This window comes from Schistocerca americana, chromosome 6, assembly GCF_021461395.2.
Source record: "Schistocerca americana isolate TAMUIC-IGC-003095 chromosome 6, iqSchAmer2.1, whole genome shotgun sequence".
In the NCBI taxonomy this organism is placed as follows: domain Eukaryota; kingdom Metazoa; phylum Arthropoda; class Insecta; order Orthoptera; family Acrididae; genus Schistocerca; species Schistocerca americana.
In genome coordinates, this window is record NC_060124.1 from 582,878,405 (window position 1) to 582,903,414 (window position 25,010).

Consider the following 25,010-nt stretch of genomic DNA (forward strand, 5'->3'; position numbering starts at 1 on the left):
CCAGCCCCCGCGTCGCCCGCCGACCCTCACCGCCGTGATCACGCGGCTCAGTCCGTCGATCACGGAGGAGGAGGTGTTGGCGGAGCTCAAGACCCATCCCACGCTGGAGGTGCGGACAGTCCGCCGCATTTTCAACTCGGCCAGCCCCACCCGCCTTATGCGGGTTTTCTCTGAGGACGCCCCCTCCATTGACCATCTCCTGAAGGAGGGTGCCCTCCTCTTCCACCAGCGGGACAAGGTCGACCCCTCCCATTCCCCTCCTCAATCCCTGCGCTGCCAGACGTGTCTGCGCTATAATGCAGCAGCAGCTGAGTGCCGCGAGGCCCCCACCTGCCCGCATTGTCGGCAAGCGCACTTTCTCCGGCAGTGCCCTAACCTCCAATCCCCTCCCTCCTGTAATACCTGCAATCTCCCCCATCCCACCTACTCCCAAAAGTGTAAAGCTCGACCCCCTCCAACCACTCCTGAACTTACCGTACCTGTCCGTCCTCTGGACGCCCCCACCCCTCCTGGCAATTCCCTTCGTCCCCCCCCCCCCACGGCTGAGGACATCATCAGGTTCCTCACCATCGTCCTCCAGAATGTTCATCCCTTTCAGCGCCCCCACACCCTCCAACAGATCTCCCTCGCCGCCCGTTCCATTTTTCACCTCAAAATGTACGCCACCTATTCCAACAACCAGGCCCATTTCACCTTCTCCCGTCTTGACACCCTTGTATAAATCCCTGTCATGGCGCGACAGCACCGTATCCTTTTCAACAACATCCGCTCCCTTCCCGCCAACAAGAACCTCTTCCTGCACACCCTTGCTACCCACCGTGTGGATGCCTTCCTCCTCAATGAGAACTTCCTTCAACCCCACCATTCCATCCACACCTCCCCCTATCTCCTCCACCGCTCCGATAACCCCCTCCCAGTTGCGCGTGGCGGAGTTGCCATCGGTCACCACCGCCAGATCCCCGTTCGCCTCCAACCTCTCCTTCCCGACCCCACCGAACACCTGATCCTTAGTCTCTTCTTCCCCGCCTTACCATTACCTGTGCCACCATCTATGTCCGCCCCAACGCCCCTCTTCCTTTCGACTTCCTCTCCCACATCGACCGTACCTTCTCCTCCCACGTGATCGCCGCCGACCTCAACATCCATAGTCGCTCCGCTGCCCAGTTACGGCGGTGGCATCGGTTCCTCTCCTCCCTTCAAGGCGACCTCATCCCCATCCACCAGCACACCCATCCCGAATCCAACTCCACTCACGATGTTATTCTCTCCTCCCCCAACCTCCTTGGTCGCATTACGGTGGATGTCCTGGAGCCTATTGGTAGCGACCATCTCCCTGTCCTCCTCACCGTTTCAGACGGTCGTCGCCCCCGCCCCGACCCTCGTACTGACCCTCCCCCTAAGTACATCCATGACTATTCCCATGCCAACTGGAATGCCTACTGGGATACCCTCTCCACCCTGGTCGATAGCCACCCTCTCACCTATTGCCATCCCGATGATGTCACCCATGCCGCCTCCTTTCTCCAGCAGACCTTGTCTGAGGCCGTGGAGGCCCACGTCCCTACTGTTGCCATCCACCCTCACCGTCCTACCTTACCCCCACAGGCCGTCCTCCTCCTCCTCCGTGAATCCCGTCGTCTCTACAGTGCCTTCCTCCGCACGTGTGACCCGGACACACTACGACGCCACCGGCAACTCCAGCGACACATTCGTAATTTGCTCGCGGCTAAGAAACGCCGGGACTGGCGACAGACATGCACCCGTTTAAATGCTACCCTTCCTATAAACTCGTCCAAGTTCTGGTCCGCCTTCCGTCGCCTTACCGGAACTAAGCCCTCCCCCTACTATCCTCTTCTCCATGATGATCACCCCTTCCCTGACGCCCTTAGTAAGGCCAACCACTTTGCCTCCTACCTGTCCGATGTGTTTTCCATCCCCGATGATCCCCAGTTCGACTACTCCCTCTTCCCGGATATCTGCAATCGAACTGACACCTCTGTCCCTCCCCTCGCTCCTGGTTTCCAGTACTTGGACAACATTGCTCACACGGAACTCAATACTCCTATCACTACACAGGATCTCATTGCTACACTCCGCACAAAACGCAACACCGCTCCTGGTCACGATCGTGTCACCTATCGTCACCTTCGTGAAGCTCCTGTCTCTTTTCTCTCCACCCTGGCCAGGCTCTACAATGTAGTCCTGTCCACCGGTTACTACCCCGACCTGTGGAAAACCTCCCTTATCCTCATGTTCCTTAAACCCGGCAAACCGCCGTCCGCCATCTCCTCCTACCGTCCCATCAGCCTTACCTCGGTCTTCAGCAAGGTCCTGGAATCTATCCTCACCCGACGCATCCACCAGGATCTCCGCCAGCACTGCCTCCTTCCCGTTACCCAGTGTGGCTTTCGGCCGTCCTTCTCTTCCGACAATCTTCTCCTTCACCTCACTCATCTCCTTTCCGAACAGCTCAATTCCCGTCGCTCCGCAATCTTCCTCTCTCTTGACCTCGAACGCGCTTATGACCGCGTATGGCATTCCGGTCTCCTTTTCAAGCTCCAAACCTTCGCCCTTCCCATTAACTACGTCCGTCTGATCGGTTCCTTTCTCTCCCGCCGTCCTTCCTATGTCACCATCCATAACACTGATTCCTACACCTTTTTCCCCTCCGCCGGTGTGCCCCAAGGCTCCGTCCTCTCCCCCCTTCTGTACCTGTTGTACACGGCGGACATGCCACCGCCGTCACCCCCAGTCCACCTTCTCCAGTTTGCCGATGACACCGCCTTCCTTGCCCTTGCCCCCACCCTGCAACGCTCCCAACGCCTTCTCCAATCCCATCTTGACCGGTTCACCGCTTGGTGCAACCAGTGGTTGCTCAAGGTCAATCCTTCCAAAACCCAGGCGATCATTGTAGGCAAAACCACCCCTTCCTTCCGCCTCCTTGATTTCTATCTCACCGTCTATGGCCGTCCCATTGCCCTCACTCCCACCCTTAAGTACCTTGGCGTCACCCTCGACCGTCGCCTCTCCTGGACCCCCCATCTCCGGACAATCTAAGCCAAGGCACGCTCCCGACTCCATCTCCTCAAGCTCCTTTCCGGCCGTACGCGGGGTCTGGACCCCTCCACCATCCTCCACACCTATAAATCCCTCATCCGCCCTATCCTCTGTTACGCCCATCCTGCCTGGATCTCCGCCCCCCCCCCCTACCTTTTACAAATCCCTTCAGGTCCTTGAACGCCATGGTCTCCGCCTCGCCTATCGCATCTGTTTCCCCTCCCCCACGCGAATCCTGTACGACCTCATTCCGTTCCCACACCTCCTCCTTCTCCTTCAACCGATACGGATCCTGTACACCTCCCGAAAACTCGATCCTCCTCACCCGTTTGTCTCGCCCATCCTCTCCCACCCCCGCCTGCTGCCACGCCTGTATTCCCACGTCCCACCCGGTCTCCATCTCTCCACCCACCTTACCCTCTCCCAAGGTGGCTTCCGCCAGCTCCCTCTCCATGATGATGCCCTCCTCCCCTCCATCTACCCCTCCAACCAGCTTTGATCCTCCCTCCCTCTTCCTGTGTTTGCTCCTTTGGGCACCCTCCCTCCCTTCTCTCCTTCTTCCCTCCCTCCTCCATTTCTCCCCACTCCTCCCCCGCGCTTCCCCTCCCCTGTCCCTCTACTCCTCCCCCCACCTCCTCAGCCACTGGCATCATTGTTCTTCCCTCTCCCCTACCTCACCCTTGTTCCCCTCTTGGCAGGTCCCCGGACTCGCACACGCTAAGTGGACATTCGCGCGCCGGAGATCATCGCCATCAGTGTCTCGTGTGTGCCGTCGTGTTTAGTGTTCAGTGTTCACCGTCGCACTCCATCGTTCACCAGTGCCATCGCCATCTTCAGTGTTTGTGCGTCGTGTCAACAGTTTGTAGTGTGGATTATCGTCGAGTGTGAACGGCTCCGTGTTTGTCTTTATGTGTCTATTGTTTTATTACCCGCCGTTATGTAACTTATGTGTATTCTTTCTGTTATTTCTTTGTCAATTCTATGGCTGAAGAGCAGCGTAACATGCTGCTGACAGCCTGCCTGTTTGTACGGGTTTAAAAATAACAATAAAGAAAAAAAAATCCTGGAGAGGCGGTTCACGCCGAGCGAGCCCACTGGTGTGGTAGTAGCCGCCGCGTCATCGTCCACCGCCGCCAGTGTACCGGAGCCATCCTCGCAGGGCCTCTACTCGTCCTCGGACTCAGGTGACGGCAACGTGGACTCCGCGCCGCTCTTCACGAGACGGCCGGGGCTTGGTTAAGTGAAGTTGTATGGTTACTACAGACAGTTTGTTTGGAAGAATCTCTGATTTAGTTATTGGTAGGCTTGGAGGATCAGTCTTACGCTATAACTCACACTCTCAGATTTTCCTATCCGCGGACGGCGGATATATTAAGTTCTAAGTTTTAGGGGACTCACACCTCAGACGTTAAGTCCCATAGTGCTCAGAGCCATTTCAACCATTTTTTAAGGGATGTATTAACCTCGAAAATAATAAGGATCAGACTGGTTTTGCATCGCTTGCGAAAGAAATTGCGTTCGCAACGATCATCCAGTGTGCACATCTCGATACAGTAGATACCTTGACATTCGGAAGTGTTACAACCTTAACGATATCGAGTTCCCTATCAAGATCCAGTACATACCAGAATTTGAGGCGCAGAAGACCGGAAAATCGGTTAATGTTTACGGCCTGGAGAAACACAAGTCAGATGAGCAGCGTAAGCATATAGCTGTCGGGCCCCTCCACTTCTCAAAATTTGCCAGTAGGCATAAGATGCAAGTAAAAGTGCTATTATTCTCCAATGAGAAAAATAAGGAGAAAGGCAATTATCATTATGTCACGACTTCTGTTTACTCAATTGAGTAACTACAAGCGTAAAAAGCATATTTGCTTAAGGTGCCTCAATTATTTCTCTCAGACTAGTTATCAGCAACGCATCTAGTAGACTGCACTTTCATGGACTCGGTACGTATTATTATGCCTACTGAGGAAGCCGAATTCACAAATTTTAAAAATTCTCACCATCAGAAGCGATGCCCGTTTTTAGTGCACGCCGACTTTGAATGCCTCCTCGCTGCTGCGACCCGCTGAGAAGGTGACCCCACGATCTCACATACCACCTTTATAGAAAAACACGCACCATATGTGGCAGCGCAACAAAGTGTATCGACCTATGATTCAATTTTTAACCGCCACAAATCTTATTCTCCAGTTTGGCTGCTCACTGAGCGCGAAAAACTTTCATGGCAGGTTGATAAGCCTCACAGCGACAACCATCCCATGACCAAGTCGAAGGAGAATGAAGATTTATACAACAACGCGGTTTACTGTCATATTTGTGGCCTGCAGTTAGACAGAAAAGCGGAAACTCGTCGTAGGGACCACTGGCATCTTACGCGGAAGTTACGTGGCGCAGCTCACAATACGTGCAGTGAAGTACAGCTACCAAGGCACATATCCGTTTTCTTCCATAATTTAAGCGGGTATGATGTTCACTTTCCAGCTGAGCACTTGGCTGACCTCGGCATGGAGAGAGATCAGGTCAGTGTCCTACCTGAGAGCGTCGAGAATACATCATTCTCCAAACGAATGACACCAAGAATTCGAGCGGTCTACGGCGCTGCAGCCATGGACTGTGCGGCTGGTCCCGGCGGAGGTTCGAGTCCTCCCTCGGGCATGGGTGTGTGTGTTTGTCCTTAGGATAATTTAGGTTAAGTAGTGTGTAAGCTTAGGGACTGATGACCTTAGCAGTTAAGTCCCATACGATTTCACACACATTTGACATTTCTTTTGACACCAACAATTACGCTCCGCCTCCTAGATACGCTACGTTTTATGCAATCGCCACTCTAGAAACTTGTTGAAACCCTACCTCGGAGGGATATGCATATCACTAGAACTGCATTTCCCGACGAGGTAAGGTTGCGACAGGTGACTAGGTAGGGGGTTTTCCCCTAGAAGTACCTAGATAGGTTGGCAAAACTCAACGAAACCAGACAACACAACATAAGTGCGTTCTTCAGCAATATTTACATGATACACCCATCCACAAACACACACAACACATACACATGCACACACACCTGCACACACACACACACACACACACACACACACACACATATATATATATATATATATATATATATATATATATATATATATATATTCTACGAGGGCAGTTCAATAAGTAATGCAACACATTTTTTTTCTGAAACAGGGGTTGTTTTATTCAGCATTGAAATACACCAGGTTATTCCCCAATCTTTTAGCTACACAACACTATTTTTCAACGTAATCTCCATTCAATGCTACGGCCTTACGCCACCTTGAAATGAGGGCCTGTATGCCTGCACGGTACCATTCCACTGGTCGATGTCGGAGCCAACGTCGTACTGCATCAATAACTTCTTCATCATCCGCGTAGTGCCTCCCACGGATTGCGTCCTTCATTGGGCCAAACATATGGAAATCCGACGGTGCGAGATCGGGGCTGTAGGGTGCATGAGGAAGAACAGTCCACTGAAGTTTTGTGAGCTCCTCTCGGGTGCGAAGACTTGTGTGAGGTTTTGCGTTGTCATGAAGAAGGAGAAGTTCGTTCAGATTTTTGTGCCTACGAACACGCTGAAGTCGTTTCTTCAATTTCTGAAGAGTAGCACAATACACTTCAGAGTTGATCGTTTGACCATGGGGAAGGACATCGAACAGAATAACCCCTTCAGCGTCCCAGAAGACTGTAACCATGACTTTACCGGCTGAGGGTATGGCTTTAAACTTTTTCTTGGTAGGGGAGTGGGTGTGGCGCCACTCCATTGACTGCCGTTTTGTTTCAGGTTCGAAGTGATGAACCCATGTTTCATCGCCTGTAACAATCTTTGACAAGAAATTGTCACCCTCAGCCACATGACGAGCAAGCAATTCCGCACAGATGGTTCGCCTTTGCTCTTTATGGTGTTCGGTTAGACAACGAGGGACCCAGCGGGAACACACCTTTGAATATCCCAACTGGTGAACAATTGTGACAGCACTACCAACAGAGATGTCAAGTTGAGCACTGAGTTGTTTGATGGTGATCCGTCGATCATCTCGAACGAGTGTGTTCGCACGCTCCGCCATTGCAGGAGTCACAGCTGTGCACGGCCGGCCCGCACGCTTGACCTTGCGGGGATGATGACACACGCTTTGCCCAACGACTCACCGTGCTTTTGTCCACTGCTAGATCACCGTAGACATTCTGCAAGCGCCTATCAATATCTGAGATGCCCTGGTTTTCCGCCAAAAGAAACTCGATCACTGCCCGTTGTTTGCAACGCACATCCGTTACAGACGCCATTCTAACAGCTCCGTACAGCGCTGCCACCAGTCGGAAGTCAATGAAACTATACGAGACGAAGCGGGAATGTTTGAAAATATTCCACAAGAAATTTCCGGTTTTCTCAACCAAAATTGGCCGAGAAAAAAAATGTGTTGCATTACTTATTGAACTGCCCTCGTATGATAAAAGGCTCATACAAGTGACTAGTGTGTGAGTATTGGAGAGTTTCAATCCCGTCATCACGAATGAACCTTTTATCGTCATGAGGCGGATACTAGGCTGCTGTACAACATGCGGCGTCTGCGGCGCAGCACGCGAACACCGCTGTACAGGCACCGCAAACAGTCTCTCGATGCTCTGCAATGCACACTCTTAGCTGGGTGGCACCTTTGAATGTACATCGTTCCTACATTTTGATTGCAGACCTATAATATTTACAATCGATAATCGATGCCCCTCGTGTTTCACAAGGTCGATAACCTTCCTGTTATGTGGAACAACAACGTGAGGATTATCGCCCCAGTATGAGGACATGTGTAATTCATTACCATAGTATCTCATTACTTCATATGGATTGTAGCTCTTCACTCAAGAGATAAAGCTTTCTGTATCCATAAAAAGTAATTTAGAATGTGCGAAATGAGTTCTCGCAGGTTCAAAATGAAGCAGTACATGTGGAGTTTGGATAGGTCCACTTAAATAGGTTTTGTAAACTCTACTGCAGTCTTCGCCATCTCCACAGCAACAAAGTTCTTATTGAATATGGCTACCCGCTTAAAATTTGGTCTGGCAATGCATTTTCCTACGCCATAACGCCCATCGCATTCGGTTATAATCAAAATTTCATGTCGTTCCCTCAAATTCTCCATTGTCCTGTCGAAAACAGATTTATTCTTTTTAATTTATAAAAAATCTGTCTCGAAGTCACACATCGCGAAAGCTCTCTGTTTCGTATTCAGATCAATACACTCCTTCAACCAGAAGGACTGCTTGAAGGAGGTAGTCCTGGTGATTCCAACCAGCTCCATCCCCAAGCTGAGCCACTGCTGGAGATTATGATAATGAATAATGTGTCTCTTCTTATTCCCTAGCAAACTTTGATAGAGTTCTTTTTCTGTTGCAAGCATACAGACAGTACATGGCATCAGCGTGGTCATGACTTCACAGCAGACACTTTTTTGCTCTGTCCACGGCGCGGTGGCCTGTTTGCGTGTGTTGGTCGCTCGCAAGGCCGTACCTGTTTGTCGCTTTGCATTGCTCTGCACGTAGCAGCTACCTCTTCGTATTTTCCGCAGCAGTATCTTACGAGTCCTGATGTCCAATAATTTGTAACACTTGTTTCAAAGTAGGATCACAATGTTTGGGAATTTGTTCGCGAATCCTGTTGTCTGACACAGTGTACGTAATTGCATAACGAATGATTGTGTCAATATAATAGTGTCCACAGCTACATTGAAAACGACACCGAAGTTCAGTGACCCATTGACAGTATGTCTGTTCTGGCTTTTTCCGCATTCGAAAGAACTTGTAACTAGCTGCAGCAACCTGTACCTGATCCTCGTAATACTCGGTGAGGGCGGAAACTAACTCCAGCCTACTGGTGGGGAATGCCTTCTAAGCGAGGCAGTAGATTCCTGTGTTGCCCATTGACAAGAAATAAGAAGGTTTCACAGCACGTTGCACTCGATGTGTAGCACAACGAGCGTCAGGCTGAGCGTACCAGTCGTCCCACTCCTCTCATTCTTCATTGTCACCTCGGAACGGTGCCACGGACGTGGCTGGCTGTTGTGGCGGAGTTGATCCACCAGCGGCTCGCGCATTAACAACTGCTGGACCTAAGTCGTCATCTGGGACGTTAGATCTGAAACTGAATAAACTGCACTGGATCAAAGCCAGCAGCAACCAGAGCCGTAGGTACAGGCAATGTAGCGGGCGGTTTAGAGGCCGTTTTAACAAGGGGAGCGCCGCAGCAAATTAGTTATAAGTGATGCAAATACACAATTAGTAGCAATGCCTCTCCGAAAGAAAAGAAAGAAATATAAGTGACGCACTGTGACGGAGCGGTGAAGAGGGAAGGCAGGGTTGTTTCTGTAATCCGTGGCGCGAGATGTGTCACCTACTGTGGAAGACAGCACCGACACAAACAAGGAGGGAGAGAGATTTTGATGGCCGGAGGCAGGAATCCAAAATGATCTGTACACAACACTTGCAGATTAGTAGAAAAGGAAAGAAACATGAACTAAATTCTCGTTATGGGGTGGCTTGAAGCGCTTCCTGTGCCTCTTACATGCAGTTGCTTTTATACACTGTTACTACTCGCGGATCGCAGGCTAAGTATTGTCTTCCTGTTACTCAGTACTGATGCTCTCGAAGTCTGTGACCGAACTGGTCTGACCGCCGATGGGCGGCTGTTTGGTTAAGTGAAGACTGACAGGGGGCGCTGAAGCCTGTCTTCCTGGAGGTGTGAAGTTGCCCGCTCTCTGCCCTGGCACAGTGGTCGGTGCCTTCTTCATGCCGTTTCGCGTCGCTACGCTGGTCCGTGACCAGTCGATGCTTTAGGACTGCACATTTGCTTATGTTCATCTTATAACCTCTTTTCAAGACATTATCCATTTCCATGCTGCTGACAGAGCACTGTAAGACCTAATCAGAAACGAGGCTCCGGCAGTAGATGGAAACACCGACAGATCTACTGATAGCCTTGGGAGAGCCAGGCATGACCAAACTCTTCCATCCCCTGAGAAAGCTGTATGAAACACGTGAAATACCCTCAGATTTCAAACAGAATATAATATTCGAATTCCAAAGAAAGCACGTGCCGACAGGAGTGAACATTGCCGAACTGTTAGTTTCATAAGCTGTGGTTCCTAAATATGTACACGTATTCTTTACAAAAGAGTGTAAACGCGGGTAGAAGCCGACCTCAGGGAAGATCAGTTTTTTTTGTATTACAGAGAAATGTAGCAACACTCGAGGCAATACTGACCCTACGAATTCTCATAGAAAACAGGCTAAGGAAAGGCAAACCTACATTTAAAGCACTTGTTGACTTAGAGAAAGCTTTTGAGAATTTTGATTGGCGTGTCATCTTTGAAACTCTGAGTTTAGCAGCGGTAAAATACAGGGGGCTATTTACAACTTGTACAGAATCCAGACGGCAGTTATAAGATTCGAGGGGTATGAAAGGGATGCAGTGGGTGAGATGCGAGTGTGACGATATTGTAGTAGCCAATACCCAAAATTAATCAATATGTAGATTCTGCAAGCAGTAAAAGAACCAGAAGAAAAATTTGGAGTGGTAATTAAAGTCCAGAAAAAAGACATAAAAACAGCAAGGATAATGAAATGTAGTCTTATTAAGTCAGGTGATACAGAGGGTATTAGATTAGGAAACGAGACACTTAAAATAGTAGATGAGTTTTACTACTTGGGCAGGAGAATAATTGATGTTGGCCAAAGTAGAGACGATATAAATGTAGACCGGCAATGGCAAGAAAAGAGTTTCTGAACAAGAGAAATTTGTTAACATCAAGCATAGATTTAAGTGGTAGCAAGTGCTTTCTGAAAGTATGTGAATGGAGTGTAGCCACGTACAGAAGTGAAACGTGATTGATAAACAGTTTAGACAAAAGGAGAACAGAAGATTCCGATATGTGGTACTACAGAAGAACGCTGAAGATTAGATTGATAGATGATGTAATTAATGAGGAAGTACTGGACAGAATTGGGGAACAAAGAAATTTGCAGCACAACCTGACCAGAAGAAGGGATCGGTTGGTAGGACATATTCTGAGGCATCAAGGGATAATCAATTTAGTACTGGAGGGAAGTATCTGTTCAAAGGGGGGGGGGGGGCGGTAAAACTCGTAAAGGAGGACAAAGAGATGAATACAGTAAGCAGATTCAGAGGGATGCAGGTTGCAGTAGTTAGTTTCCTTTACTGCTTGGTCTAAGCACAGTCTGAATAACATCAGGGATAAGCTACAACCATGTCTCAGTCCCATCTTAACCACTGCTTTCCTTTAATGCCCCTCCACTCTTGCAACAACCATCTTGTTTCTGTACAAGTTGTGTACAATGTTTCAATCCCTGTATTTTATCCATGCTACCTTCACAGTTTCAAAAATCGTATTTTAGACAATACTGTCAAAACCTTTCTATAAATCTCCAGATGTCATAAATGTAGGTTTGCCTTTCTTTAACCTACCTTCTTACGTAAATCGTAAGGTCAGTACTGCTTTGAATTTTCTCGCGTTTCTCTGGGACCCATACTGACCTTCCCTGAGGTTAGTTTCTACCAGTTTTTGTATTGTTCTATAAATAATTTGTATTGATATTTTCCAACCATGACTTATTAAACTGATGGTTGAGTAGTATTCACTCCTGACAATACGTATCTTCTTTGGCACTGTAAGTACTGTATTACATTTTTCTTGACATCTGCGGGTAGTTCGGCTGTCTTGTGCACTAGACAAAATAGTTTTCTCATGGCTGTCTCTGCTAAGGATCTCAGTAATTCTCAGAGACACACATTTACGTCAATAATACACTTGCACTGTAAGTGAGAGAGCCCTCTTTACCGGCGACATTGTATTGCATGTTACAAAGATTAAACCAACAGGCATAGGTCACATCCGACAGTGGTTTCATTCTTCATGCTTCTCCAACTAATAAAGTTAGAGACAGCTAACTGGCGGAGGGTTGAGAGCCGCATTATCACCTAGATCTTTCACATCACCCCTCCCGTAACACTCCCTTGGGCTTGTCGCGAAGTCATTATTAGACCGACGACTCTATTACGAAAAGAGTAATGTGTCGAGCTGAGTGGACCTTTGGTACAGAGCCGAGTGGAGGGTCTGAATCAGAGGCTGAGACGGTTCTGCGACCGTGTGGGCTGCAGATTCCTCGACTTGCGCCATAGGGTGGTGGGGTTTCGGGTTCCGCTGGATAGGTCAGGAGTCCACTACACGCAGCAATCGGCTACACGGGTAGCAGGGGTTGTGTGGCGTGGACTGGGCGGTTTTTTAGGTTAGATGGCCTCGGGCAAGTACAGAAAGGGCAACAGCCTCAAAGGGTGCGGGGCAAAGTCAGGACATGCGGGGACCAAGCAGCAATCGGTATTGTAATTGTAAACTGTCGAAGCTGCGTTGGTAAAGCACCGGAACTTCAAGCGCTGATAGAAATCACCGAAGCTGAAATCGTTATAGGTACAGAAAGCTGGTTGAAGCCAGAGATAAATTCTGCCGAAATTTTTACAAAGGTACAGACGGTGTTTAGAAAGGATAGATTGCATGCAACCGGTGGTGGAGTATTCGTCGCTGTTAGTAGTAGTTTATCCTGTAGTGAAATAGAAGTGGATAGTTCCTGTGAATTATTATGGGTGGAGGTTACACTCAACAACCGAGCTAGGTTAATAATTGGCTCCTTTTACCGACCTCCCGACTCAGCAGCATTAGTGGCAGAACAACTGAGAGAAAATTTGGAATACATTTCACATAAATTTTCTCAGCATGTTATAGTCTTAGGTGGAGATTTAAATTTACCAGATATAGACTGGGACACTCAGATGTTTAGGACGGGTGGTAAGGACAGAGCATCGAGTGACATTATACTGAGTGCATTATCCGAAAATTACCTCGAGCAATTAAACAGAGAACCGACTCGTGGAGATAACATCTTGGACCTACTGATAACAAACAGACCCGAACTTTTCGACTCTGCATGTACAGAACAGGGAATCAGTGATCATAAGGCCGTCGCAGCATCCCTGAATATGGAAGTTAGTAGGAATATAAAAAAAGGGAGGAAAGTTTATCTGTTTAGCAAGAGTAATAGAAGGCAGATTTCAGACTACCTAACAGATCAAAACGAAAATTTCTGTTCCGACACTGACAATGTTGAGTGTTTATGGAAAAAGTTCAAGGCAATCGTAAAATGCGTTTTAGACAGGTACGTGCCGAGTAAAACTGTGAGGGACGGGAAAAACCCACCGTGGTACAACAACAAAGTTAGGAAACTATTGCGAAAGCAAAGAGAGCTTCACTCTAAGTTTAAACGCAGCCAAAACCTCTCACAAGGGGAGGCCGCCAATTGTGAAATTCAGATTCGATTCATACTGCGCATAATAAAAGCCCATGGCCAGAGGTGTAACGTGGCAAAGCACCAAGATGCCCTTCTCAGCCGTTGTCGAGAAAATCGACAGTTAAAAGAAACCGTTGCGGTGAAATACTCTCTACGATTAATAATTTTCTACAGCGTCGTGGCTCAGCGGTAAGCGCTCGGGTTCGTAATCCGAAGGTCGCCAAATCGAATCTCGCGCCATGCAATTTTTTATTAGCTTTTTGTAATTCAAATTTATATATATATAACTATTAATGAATTGCTTATGCATGTTGGTGAAGGCGGATCGCTTTCCAATTGTACCGCCTCCATTTTTCCGTTTGTTTAACAGGGTGTACCAAAGCTCTCCCGTCCGCACTGATTTTCGACGATGTTATAAGTTGCGCTAGGGACCGCATCTACCTTCTTTCGAAGTTAGCAGGCAACTACGCTGTTATGCGGCTGCTCGTCTCGGCCCATTCTACATATGTCCTTCAAGTGTAACGAGCGAGTAACGGAGTTTATATTTCATACCTGCCACAGCAAATTTGTGTTCGTGGGGTCTCTGTTCTAATTCGAACGTTTGATTTACGCTACACGTATTCGTTTCGGAATATCGTTTCCGTTAACTATACGTGGTTAACATTATGAAGACAACTAATAACATTTGTGAAATACAACTTTGTTTGCGGTAAACATAATGATGTTCGAAGTCGCCAGTTTTTCCACGAGAAACGACTTTCAACAACTTATTATATGCATAATTGTTGCAACTGATTGCCGGGAATTATATATATATATATATATATATATATATATATATATATATATATATATATATGTGTGTGTGTGTGTGTGTGTGTGTGTGTGTGTGTGTGTGTGTGTGTGTGTCTATACACATTAAAATTACAAAAAACAAATACTAAAAAAAAAAAGTTGCATGGCGCGAGATTCGATCCGGCGACCTTCGGATTATGAACCCGAGCGCTTACCGCTGCACCACGACGATGTAGAGAAATTATTAATCGTAGAGAGTATTTCACCGCAACGGTTTCTTTTAACTGTCGATTTTCTCGACAACGGCTGAGAAGTGCATCTTGGTGCTTTGCCACATTACACCTCTGGCCATGGGCTGTTATTATGTGCAGTATGAATCGAATCTGAATTTCACAATTGGCGGCCTCCCCTTGTCAGACAAACAGAAGCTAAACGATGTCAAAGTTAGCGTAAGGAGGGCTATGGGTGAAGCGTTCAGTGAATTCGAAAGTAAAATTCTATGTACCGACTTGACAGAAAATACTAGGAAGTTCTGGTCTTACGTTAAATCGGTAAGTGGCTCGAAACAGCATATCCAGACACTCCGGGATGATGATGGCATTGAAACAGAGGATGACACGCGTAAAGCTGAAATACTAAACACCTTTTTCCAAAGCTGTTTCACAGAGGAAGACCGCACTGCAGTTCCTTCTCTAAATCCTCGCACAAAGTGTCCAAGGAATAGAAAAGCAACTGGAATCACTCAACAGAGGAAAGTCCACTGGACCTGACGGGATACCCATTCGATTCTACACAGAGTACGCGAAAGAACTTGCCCCCCTTCTAACAGCCGTGTACCGCAAGTCTCTAGAGGAACGGAAGGTTCCAAATGATTGGAAAAGAGCACAGGTAGTCCCAGTTTTCAAGAAGGGTCGTCGAGCAGATGCGCAAAACTATAGACCTATATCTCTGACGTCGATCTGTTGTAGAATTTTAGAACATGTTTTTTGCTCGAGTATCATGTCCTTTTTGGAAACCCAGAATCTACTATGTAGGAATCAACATGGATTCCGGAAACAGCGATCGTGTGAGACCCAACTCGCTTTATTTGTTCATGAGACCCAGAAAATATTAGATACAGGCTCCCAGGTAAATGCTATTTTTCTTGACTTCCGGAAGGCGTTCGATACAGTTCCGCACTGTCGCCTGATAAACAAAGTAAGAGCCTATGGAATAACAGACCAGCTGGATTGAAGAGTTTTTAGCAAACAGAACACAGCATGTTGTTATCAATGGAGAGACGTCTACAGACGTTAAAGTGACCTCTGGCGTGCCACAGGGGAATGTTATGGGACCATTGCTTTTCACAATATACATAAATGACCTAGTAGATAGTGTCGGAAGTCCCATGCGGCTTTTCGCGGATGATGCTGTAGTATACAGAGAAGTTGCAGCATTAGAAAATTGTAGCGAAATGCAGGAAGATCTGCAGCGGATAGGCACTTGGTGCAGGGAGTGGCAACTGACCCTTAACATAGACAAATGTAATGTATTGCGAATACATAGAAAGAAGGATCCTTTATTGTATGATTATATGATAGCGGAACAAACACTGGTAGCAGTTACTTCTGTAAAATATCTGGGAGTATGCGTGCGGAACGATTTGAAGTGGAATGATCATATAAAATTAATTGTGGGTAAGGCGGGTACCAGGTTGAGATTCATTGGGAGAGTCCTTAGAAAATGTAGTCCATCAACAAAGGAGGTGGCTTACAAAACACTCGTTCGACCTATACTTGAGTATTGCTCATCAATGTGGGATCCGTACCAGATCGGGTTGACGGAGGAGATAGAGAAGATCCAAAGAAGAGCGGCGCGTTTCGTCACAGGGTTATTTGGTAACCGTGATAGCGTTACGGAGATGTTTAACAAACTCAAGTGGCAGACTCTGCAAGAGAGGCGCTCTGCATCACGGTGTAGCTTGCTCGCCAGGTTTCGAGAGGGTGCGTTTCTGGATGAGGTATCGAATATATTGCTTCCGCCTACTTATACCTCCCGAGGAGATCACGAATGTAAAATTAGAGAGATTCGAGCGCGCACGGAGGCTTTCAGACAGTCGTTCTTCCCGCGAACCATACGCGACTGGAACAGGAAAGGGAGGTAATGACAGTGGCACATAAAGTGCCCTCCGCTACACACCGTTGGGTGGCTTGCGGAGTGTTGATGTAGATGTAGATGTAGATGTGTTGTTATATTGGTAATCCGTTACCACATTTCATGTTCACCGTAAACATCAGCCAGACGGTGGCCTATGTTTTGCTATTGCTCTCTGTACTCAATCTAATGCTGATGTGGGAATACCAGTACAGAGCTGCTCATGACTACCTCCAGAATTTCAGATGACAAGCGTATGAAAACTGCAGATTGTATAGAAAAATGAGAAATATCTCCGGAAAGAGCATCTCTCCAAGTTTCCATTCATAATACGTGCAGTGAGGTAGTTACAGAGCACACCACTAGGGGCAGGCGTCTCAGAGCGTGGCTTATAACTGATCGAAGAGTGCATTTTGTGTTCTTAAATTTGCTAAATATGTGTGAACTGTGCCGGTTCAGAGACGATTTTTTTAATAAATAGCAGGTAAAAGACATAACAGACGAAACAGTCCAGGGGTGGCACAACACACACCGCGGGACTGGCTGCTGTTGTGGTGCAAAGAAAACAGACTGGAGAGTACCATCAGTAGAGGGGGTTGAAAGTGTGTGGGAATCATCCATCAGGAGTGCAAAGAAATTGATGCATGCGAGAAGAGAAATGCAGAGGCCGCAATGAGCTGCCCCCCACCATCTACGCAAATGTTTGCACGTGAAACCGTATCGGCCGCAATTGCGTGCAATGACTACCCGGGACGACGAGTTTTGTTTGCAATGACTTGCAGCGACTACTGGAGGAAGGCGGTTACTCACAGAGTTTCGATTACTGTGACGAAGCCATATTTCATGTGTCGAAAAGGTGAGAAGTCATGACATGCATGTTTAGGACAAAAAATATCCACATTAGACTGTGGAGCACACTCGTGATTAACCTAAAGTTAACGTCTTTTGTGTCATATCTTCTTCAAAAGTTTATCGACCAGTTTTATTTTGGAAGGGAACTGTGATTTGTTTCATGTACCTAGAAAGCTATAGTAGTGGCTGATGCCACGATTACATGAAGACGGTCCTTCACCACATTTCCCTTCAGTGACTACTTCAGTGCCGAACTGTCTCAGCATTGGACTGCACGTGCTTCCCATTGTGGCCGCACTCCTTTTCACTGTCGTCTCGATAAGCTAACTTGAGTCCATGTGATTTCTTCTAACGGGTTTGTGTCAAAGATCGTGCTTTGCTGCCTCCGCCGCCACATACTTTGCAAGAGTTGTAGGCAACAATAATAAATGCGGTCACTGATATCGAACATGACATGTTAGGACATGTATAGCGAGAGCCTGAATACCGTAACGTCGAAAACTGTGCGCATTTTTAGCACCTGCTGTGTGGGTTAAAAACTGCAGTCACTGATATCGAACATGACAGGTTAAGACATGTATAGCGAGAGCCTGAATATCGTAACGTCGCAAACTGTGCGTATTTTTAGCACCTCCTGTGTGAGTTAAAAACTTGCAGAGATGCTCTACTGACTGACATGTGCCTATTTTCCGCAAGCCTCGTAGTTTTTAGTCAACGGCCGTGACGCGCTGGGAACACTGGCTCTCATCAGAAACCGTAGTTAAGCCCTGTCAGGCGTGGCTGGCGCTTGGATGGGTGCGCTGTTGGCCTATATCGACACGACTATTTTGAAATTCACACTGAAACGCCAGGTAGAGGGTTCTTCGAACCATTTTCGACTATTTCTGTATAGTTCCACTCTCTAAAAGGGTGCGGAAAAAAATACTTAATTCTTTCTGTACAAACCTGATTCCTCTTATTTCATTAGAGTAGAAACAATAAAATACTTTTACAATTAGAGGAGAAAATTGGTGACTGAAATGCCGTGAAAAGACCTCGCCGCAACGAGAACCGCCCTTGTTTTAATGAACGTCCCTGCAACTCGTTTATCATATCCATGACACTCTCTTCCTTACTTCGCAATAATACAAAACGAGCTACCCTTATTCGGGCTTTTGCGGTGTTCTCCGTCAATCATATCTAGTAACGTCCGACACGGACGGAAATTCTCTTGCAGATGACGGAAAAGCGTAGCGTAGACAATCTCTTTAGCAGACCTGTTGCATCCTCTAAGCGTTCTTTCAATAAAACAGTCTTTGGTCTACCTTCCCCACAACATTATCTATTCGATCGTTCCAATTTAAGTTGCTCGTAATTGTAATCCCTAGGTATTTAGCTGAGTCGACGGCGTTTAAATTTGCATGATTTATCGTGTTACCGAAATTTAACGGATTTGGTTTTGTACTCCTGTGTATGACGTCACGCTTTTCCTTGTCCAAAGACGATTGCACTTTTCTCACCAGATAGATGTCGTGTATAAGTCATTTTGCAGTTACTTTTTATCTTCCAATGACTTTACTTGACGGTAAATGACAGCATCATCTGTGAACAATGTAGGAGGGCTGCTCTGGTTTTGTCTTATGTCGTTTACAGTCAGTTCCACACGAAAGTATTCGCCGTAAATTTAAAAGTAACGTCCGCAGCGACATTTCTAGTAGTGGTCTCGAATCTGTAATCAGTGCACTTTTGCATAGTGTATAGACGAACAGTGTGATAGTTGAATGTTACGTTTTGTCGGCTGCATTTTAGAAATGAGTGCAAAATATATGAAGCATCATGAGGCAGTGTTTCTTGTAGATCATCTTTCCTGACCTGGTCTGATCTTTCTAAAGCGTGCTGTACGAAGCGTGAAAGGTTGCTTCAACTGACTGTCAAACACCCAGTAAAAGTGCATTTTTGTGGATGTTTCTCCAAACGCGGTTTTGGCTATTTGCATTTATTTACAGCCAATTGGCCTGCAATGTCTCGGGATCCATATCCGGTCGAAAATGTTTGGTCATATATTAAAAGAAAGCTTAAAAGAAAGTCAAGAATACTTTGAAGAACCTGTCATATAAAATCAAGATGGTATGGAAATCGTTACCGAGATAATATGCGTTTAAATTTGAGTGATTTATCGGGTAACCGAAATTTAACGAATTTCGTTTTGCACTCTCGTAAAAAGCACGCCAAAAAGGTGCCAATGTATAGTCGGTAATGGCAGCGAGTGGATTAACTATTGGGTGATTGGGCAATTATTAATAACATGTATTTTCTTGTAAATATGTATCTATAATATAATAGTGTGTTTTATTTCATACAGATAACGCCATACACTTTCTTGTGGAACTAACTGTATGTAGGTGAGGAAGTGCAGAGGGCATAGAACACTTCCTCAGGGAAAGCCAGATATCACTTCCCTTTTACTCGATATTTTTCGTCGATTACTACATAATGTGTGATTTTTCTGACAGGAAATAACGAATCCAGCCGCACAACTGAAATGATACTCTGTGTGCACACAACTGGGTTGGACGTCTCTTGTGAAGAAGAAGATTGAATCAACCACAGGTCCCCTGTCGACAGCCCTCGTTACTTCGTGGGAATGAAGAGCTAATTGTGTATCACAGGAATGAAATTTTCTTAATCCATGCTATGTGTCAAATGTTCAAATGTGTGTGAATCGCTAAGGGACGAAACTGCTGAGGTCATCGGTCCCTAGATTTACACGCTACTTAAACTAACGTAAACTACCTTATCCTAAGAACAACACTCACACCTGTGCCCGAGGGAGGACTCGAACCTCCGGCCGAAGAGGCCGCGTAGTTCGTAACATGGCGCCTGAAACAGTGCGGCTACTCCACGTGGTTGACTGCGTGTCAACGGGCTGTTTACTTCCGCGGTAATTCATATTGTACGAACAGATCATATGTTCTGGGGTTCTCTCACCTTCGTTATGCCAGTTAAGGAGCAGTTTGACCGAGTAGCAGCGGCTCCAGATGACGAAAACTGACAACAGCTGCGAGAGATAGAGCGTTATTCAGAGCTCCTGCACCCTACATACCCATCCAATGATGTTAATCGGCTGAGGATGAGATGATGGTCAGCCGATCTGCTGGCTCATGTAGATTTTATGTTGTTGTCTGCTGAAACCGCAGAGGTACTTCCGAATAATCCTATGTATCAGGAACGCACATACATGGTGGCCAAAATACAATTTCCCAGGAAAATGTTGCGTGGTCCCTAAGATAGGCAACCCAACTTACACCCTCCACCACTGGTTGCATATCTTAAGGTGCACACAAGGTTTTCCTGGTCAATTTCATTTTGCTGACTATTCAGTTGCTACTTATCCATCCCATCCCAAATGCCGGCACGTTCCAGTTGTCTGCTAGCAGGTGCCGGGCTGTCCCGGTGCCCGGTAGCCTCGTATTCTGCGCTCAGTGGGCGGTAGACAGCGGCGCCAGCAAGTGAACCCCGCTGCGCCCGCTCCCGCTAGTAATCAGGGCGGCGGCAGGTGGCGGGGGATTGGTGGGAGGCGGGGAGTGCCTCCGTGGCCTTGCGTCGCCTGGCCCCGCCCTAATTGAGTGCGGTCCCGACCCGTCGGAAAATATTTGCTAGGAGTCCCCGAGGCGCGGTGGGGCGTCGCCAGCTGTGGACTCAGGGCAGCACAGCGAAACCTGACCCGCGGCCCACCCGTTAATCTGCGACCCATTAGCGCTGTTGGGGAATGTCGGCGCTGATCTCACGCCTAGGTCCACGCCCACGAGCTGCAATCCGCTTTCAACTGCACAGCACAGGGAACTTGGCTTTATTCTACACTTTACGACTTATACCCGCTGTATTCACATTTGCAAAGAATGGTAAGAATCACTGCTTAAATAACTCTGAGTGATATGGCGGGAAAAAAGGTAAGAATAACTGAAAAAGTTCTTATCAAAGATTAATAGCACGTATACACCGAAGTGGACTGAAATAAAACATAAAATAAATCACTTCTCGAAATGGAACAATTAAACTTTTGTCAGCAGAACGCCACTTCATTAAACACACAATTTATAAGTCAAAGTTCCTTAGAACGCTCAGTGTTAAAGTACAAACTGAATGAATAAATTGTAAGTTCTCTAGAGACTAAAATTTTCAAAGTCCAGCGTGTAGCCGTTCGAAAGTTAAACAGAAATGTGTTTACTATTCCACAAGTCTGCTGCCACAACACAGTACCCGTCTTCTTTGGCGAGGAACCACAAATGCATTGCGTCCAAAGCTGGCAGCTCTCGGAATCGCAAAGTCAGACGTGAATGTGGCTCTCGAGTTAAAACCCTGATTTATGAAGTCATTGAAGAAACGGCACCTGAACTGGGAGCGATCTAGTGTGGTCAGGCTCGAGCGCTGCCCCCAATGTCATTTGGCGCTAAGACACAGCAATATCTATTTTCGATCACGTGTCTGGCAGAAGAGGTTAGGTCCATGCAGTACGCAGTTTCTGGCGGCATTTGCATTGCCTCCTGATGGACTGTCGGAGCAGGACTGTCTCTCTTGCGGAAAAGTATTAGGTTTCTTCGAAGCACTGATGTGATGTTGGTTGCTGACACAGCAGGTATTACGCCTCAGTACAGCACTGTACACACTGCAATTAGTCCAGTCGTGTCTACATGATGGCGCCCTGCAACACTGATACATAGAGGGCTGCAGAGTATTCCCAGGTTCCTCACTTTATAATGGTTTCTGAAGCGTTCTAAGTAGGCTTTCGTGAGACAGATGAGTCTAGCTTCAAGTGTCTACCAGTTCATGTGGTTCAGCACCTCAGTAACACTATCCCATGGTTCCAACAAACACATTGAAGGCTTTTTCCTAAAGACACCTTTCATCCTACGATTTGCAAACACATTAATAAGTATAATCAAATTTTCACTCTACAGCGGAGTGTGTGCTGATATGAAACTTCCTGGCAGATTAAAACTGTGTGCCGGACCGAGACTCGAACTCGGGACCTTTGCCTTTTGCGGGCAAGTGCTCTACCAACTGAGCTACCCAAGCACGACTCACGCCCCGTCCTCACAGGTAGGAGACGAGGTACTGGCAGAAGTTTAGCTGTGAGGACGGGGCAGATTAAAACTGTGTGCCGGACCGAGACTCGAACTCGGGATCTTTGCCTTTCGCGGGCAAGTGCTCTACCAACTGAGCTACCCAAGCACGACTCACGCCCCGTCCTCACAGGTAGGAGACGAGGTACTGGCAGAAGTTTAGCTGTGAGGACGGGGCGTGAGTCGTGCTTGGGTAGCTCAGTTGGTAGAGCACTTGCCCGCGAAAGGCAAAGATCCCGAGTTCGAGTCTCGGTCCGGCACACAGTTTTAATCTGCCAGGAAGTTTCACATTAATAAGTGTCTACTTTGTCACATACAACGACCGGTCTAGATGCTTAATGACACAGATACTGAGGAAGCTCCATTCAATTAGCTGGTATGGTGATGGCTAAGAGGATGCTTTGAAGGTTCAAATGGCTCTAAGCACTATGGGACTTAACATCTGAGGTCATCAGTCCCCGAGACTTAGAACTACTTAAATCTAACTAACCTAAGGACACCGCACACATCCATCCCCAAGGCAGAATTCGAACCTGGACCGTAGCAGCAGCGCGGTTCCGTACTGAAGCGTCTAGAACCGCTCGGCCACAGCGGCCGGCTGCTTTGAAGGAATTAGGGAAATACACTGACAGCAAAAAATATCGAATCACCAAAAATATTTAATGTAGATGAAGGAAATTTTGGGAATACATTTGTCTTGGTAACATAAGTGATTAACGTTGGGCAAGATCACACGTTAATGTAAGTGTGAGATAAGCCATTCTTAATGTGTAATGCTGGTAAATTAATAACTGGTGTAACCTCCAGAATGCTGAATGCAAGAATGCAAACGTGCATTTGTTTTGTTGTATACTTGCTGGATGGCAGTTTGTGGGATGGAGCTGTATGCATGTTGCATTTGGTTGGTCGATACATGGACGGTTAATGCTGTTTGTGGATGACACCGGAGTTGTCACCTAATGATCTCCCAAATGTACTCTACTGGAGACAGATTATGGTCATCGAGCAGGACAAGGTAACATGTCGATACTCTGTAGGGCATGTCTCAGAGAACAAGTAGTCCCTCTCCCGTCATGTTTGGCTGCAAAGACTTCAACTATACAGTCTTTAATGCTCATCTAAGCCTGAAGCGAATGAACTGAGTGAATGGAAGTACACTGATCCTGACTATAAAGTCACCTGGAGGGATGTATGCCGCTGGTATGAAGGCAAGCAAAGGCAGATAGAATAATACAAGTCCAGGCTCCGGGCTTACCCTATACAGACGTCCGGCTTGGAAGATGATGAACTGCAACTCTAGTGTCGGTTGTGCCTTTTACTGTGTGCAGGTCACTTCGCCTTCTCCATTTCGTGTTCCCAGCTGCCACCCTGCAGAACCTCAAGTACACAGTACGGTCACCAGGAACGCAATGCCGCTCCTCGCGGCTTCTTCACATGAGCTCACGTGTTACTACGTGAGACCTTGTCAGTCTATATAACATTTTCGGATGCACGTAATCCACCACCCATTCAGCGGTGTTTCCTATGTATTCTCAAACAAATTCGTTCGTTCTAGCTTCTGCTCTTTGCGTCTTCTAAATATGCAACAGCTTGCATGTCTCAGAGAACAAATAGTCTCTTACGTCTCCTAGAGTAACTTTATGTTTGGCTGCGAACGGCAGAGACATGTCTTAAGTATGCTACTTAAAGTCAGATTACCCAGCCAATAGTATTGTAAGTGCGGTGAACTGGTATGCGAGGCCACCGACGGGTTGTGGAGAGGAAGGACACTTCTTGCTTCCTCCTGCTGCTGTGGACGTGCTGTGCGGTCCTGCTGGGATGTGCCGAACTATTTAGTTCAAACGGTTATGTTGAACTGGGCAGAATAAATCAACATCGCCCAGAATTAAGGTGATATGGTCCATAAGTTGGCGGCGTTTGTTCAGTTACATGTCACGTGATTTTTCAGATTTATTCGTGCCAGATACTTTGCAGCTGCATTTGATATGAGAAATGGCAGTTTCTTTATTTCAGTTTCACAACTTGGATTCAAACATACAGGAATCAATGTCCATTTTTATTCATTCACCTCGGTCTGCAAGTATTCTATCTAGTTCCTTCTCCACTCTTTAAATGAAAGTAACATTATTTTCTGTCTTTTGCAACTCTGTGGTCATGCGAAGTCATGTGGCCCATTGAACGGCATTTGCATGTAAGACATCAGACTTTTTATTGATTTTCTGCACGATGCGTACATATTCAGTCGCTATTCACTTTTTTTACTCTTACAAAGTCGTTTTCCACTCCTCTGATCTTTGTTCAAATCCTCACATTTTCGCACTTAAGTGCCGCATTTACCAGAGATTTGCATTCAGTTTCATTATATTTCAGAACGAAAGAGAATGATCTGCTTTCAGCAGAAAGATTATTTTATTTTAAAATGAAATATTGAGCTAAAAAGATAAGTGTGCGCCGCAGTCGAGTTTCAAGGCACGTGTTTGCAATACGAAGACGTCTATGTTTATCTGCCACACGAACACATTTTCGGTTTATCAGGTGCGATACGGTGAGCAAGTCCATTTGCATTCCACAAATTACTGCTGCAAGGAGAGACTCATCGCAAAGATACGGAAAAGTTGTGGTTTCCAAGTTATCTTGCTTTAGCTTCTGTTAAATTCTCTTTCCATTAAACTGTCGCAATGTGAGAAGATAC

The 25,010-nt window shown here is 46.7% G+C and overlaps 1 non-coding gene across 1 annotated transcript; it reads right to left on the reverse strand.

Annotated features, from left to right (window-relative positions):
- Window positions 1-22,197: 22,197 nt before the first annotated feature.
- Trnal-caa lies at window positions 22,198-22,272 on the reverse strand. Its single transcript has one exon. It is a non-coding gene; the product is annotated as a tRNA-Leu (tRNA).
- Window positions 22,273-25,010: the final 2,738 nt, after the last annotated feature.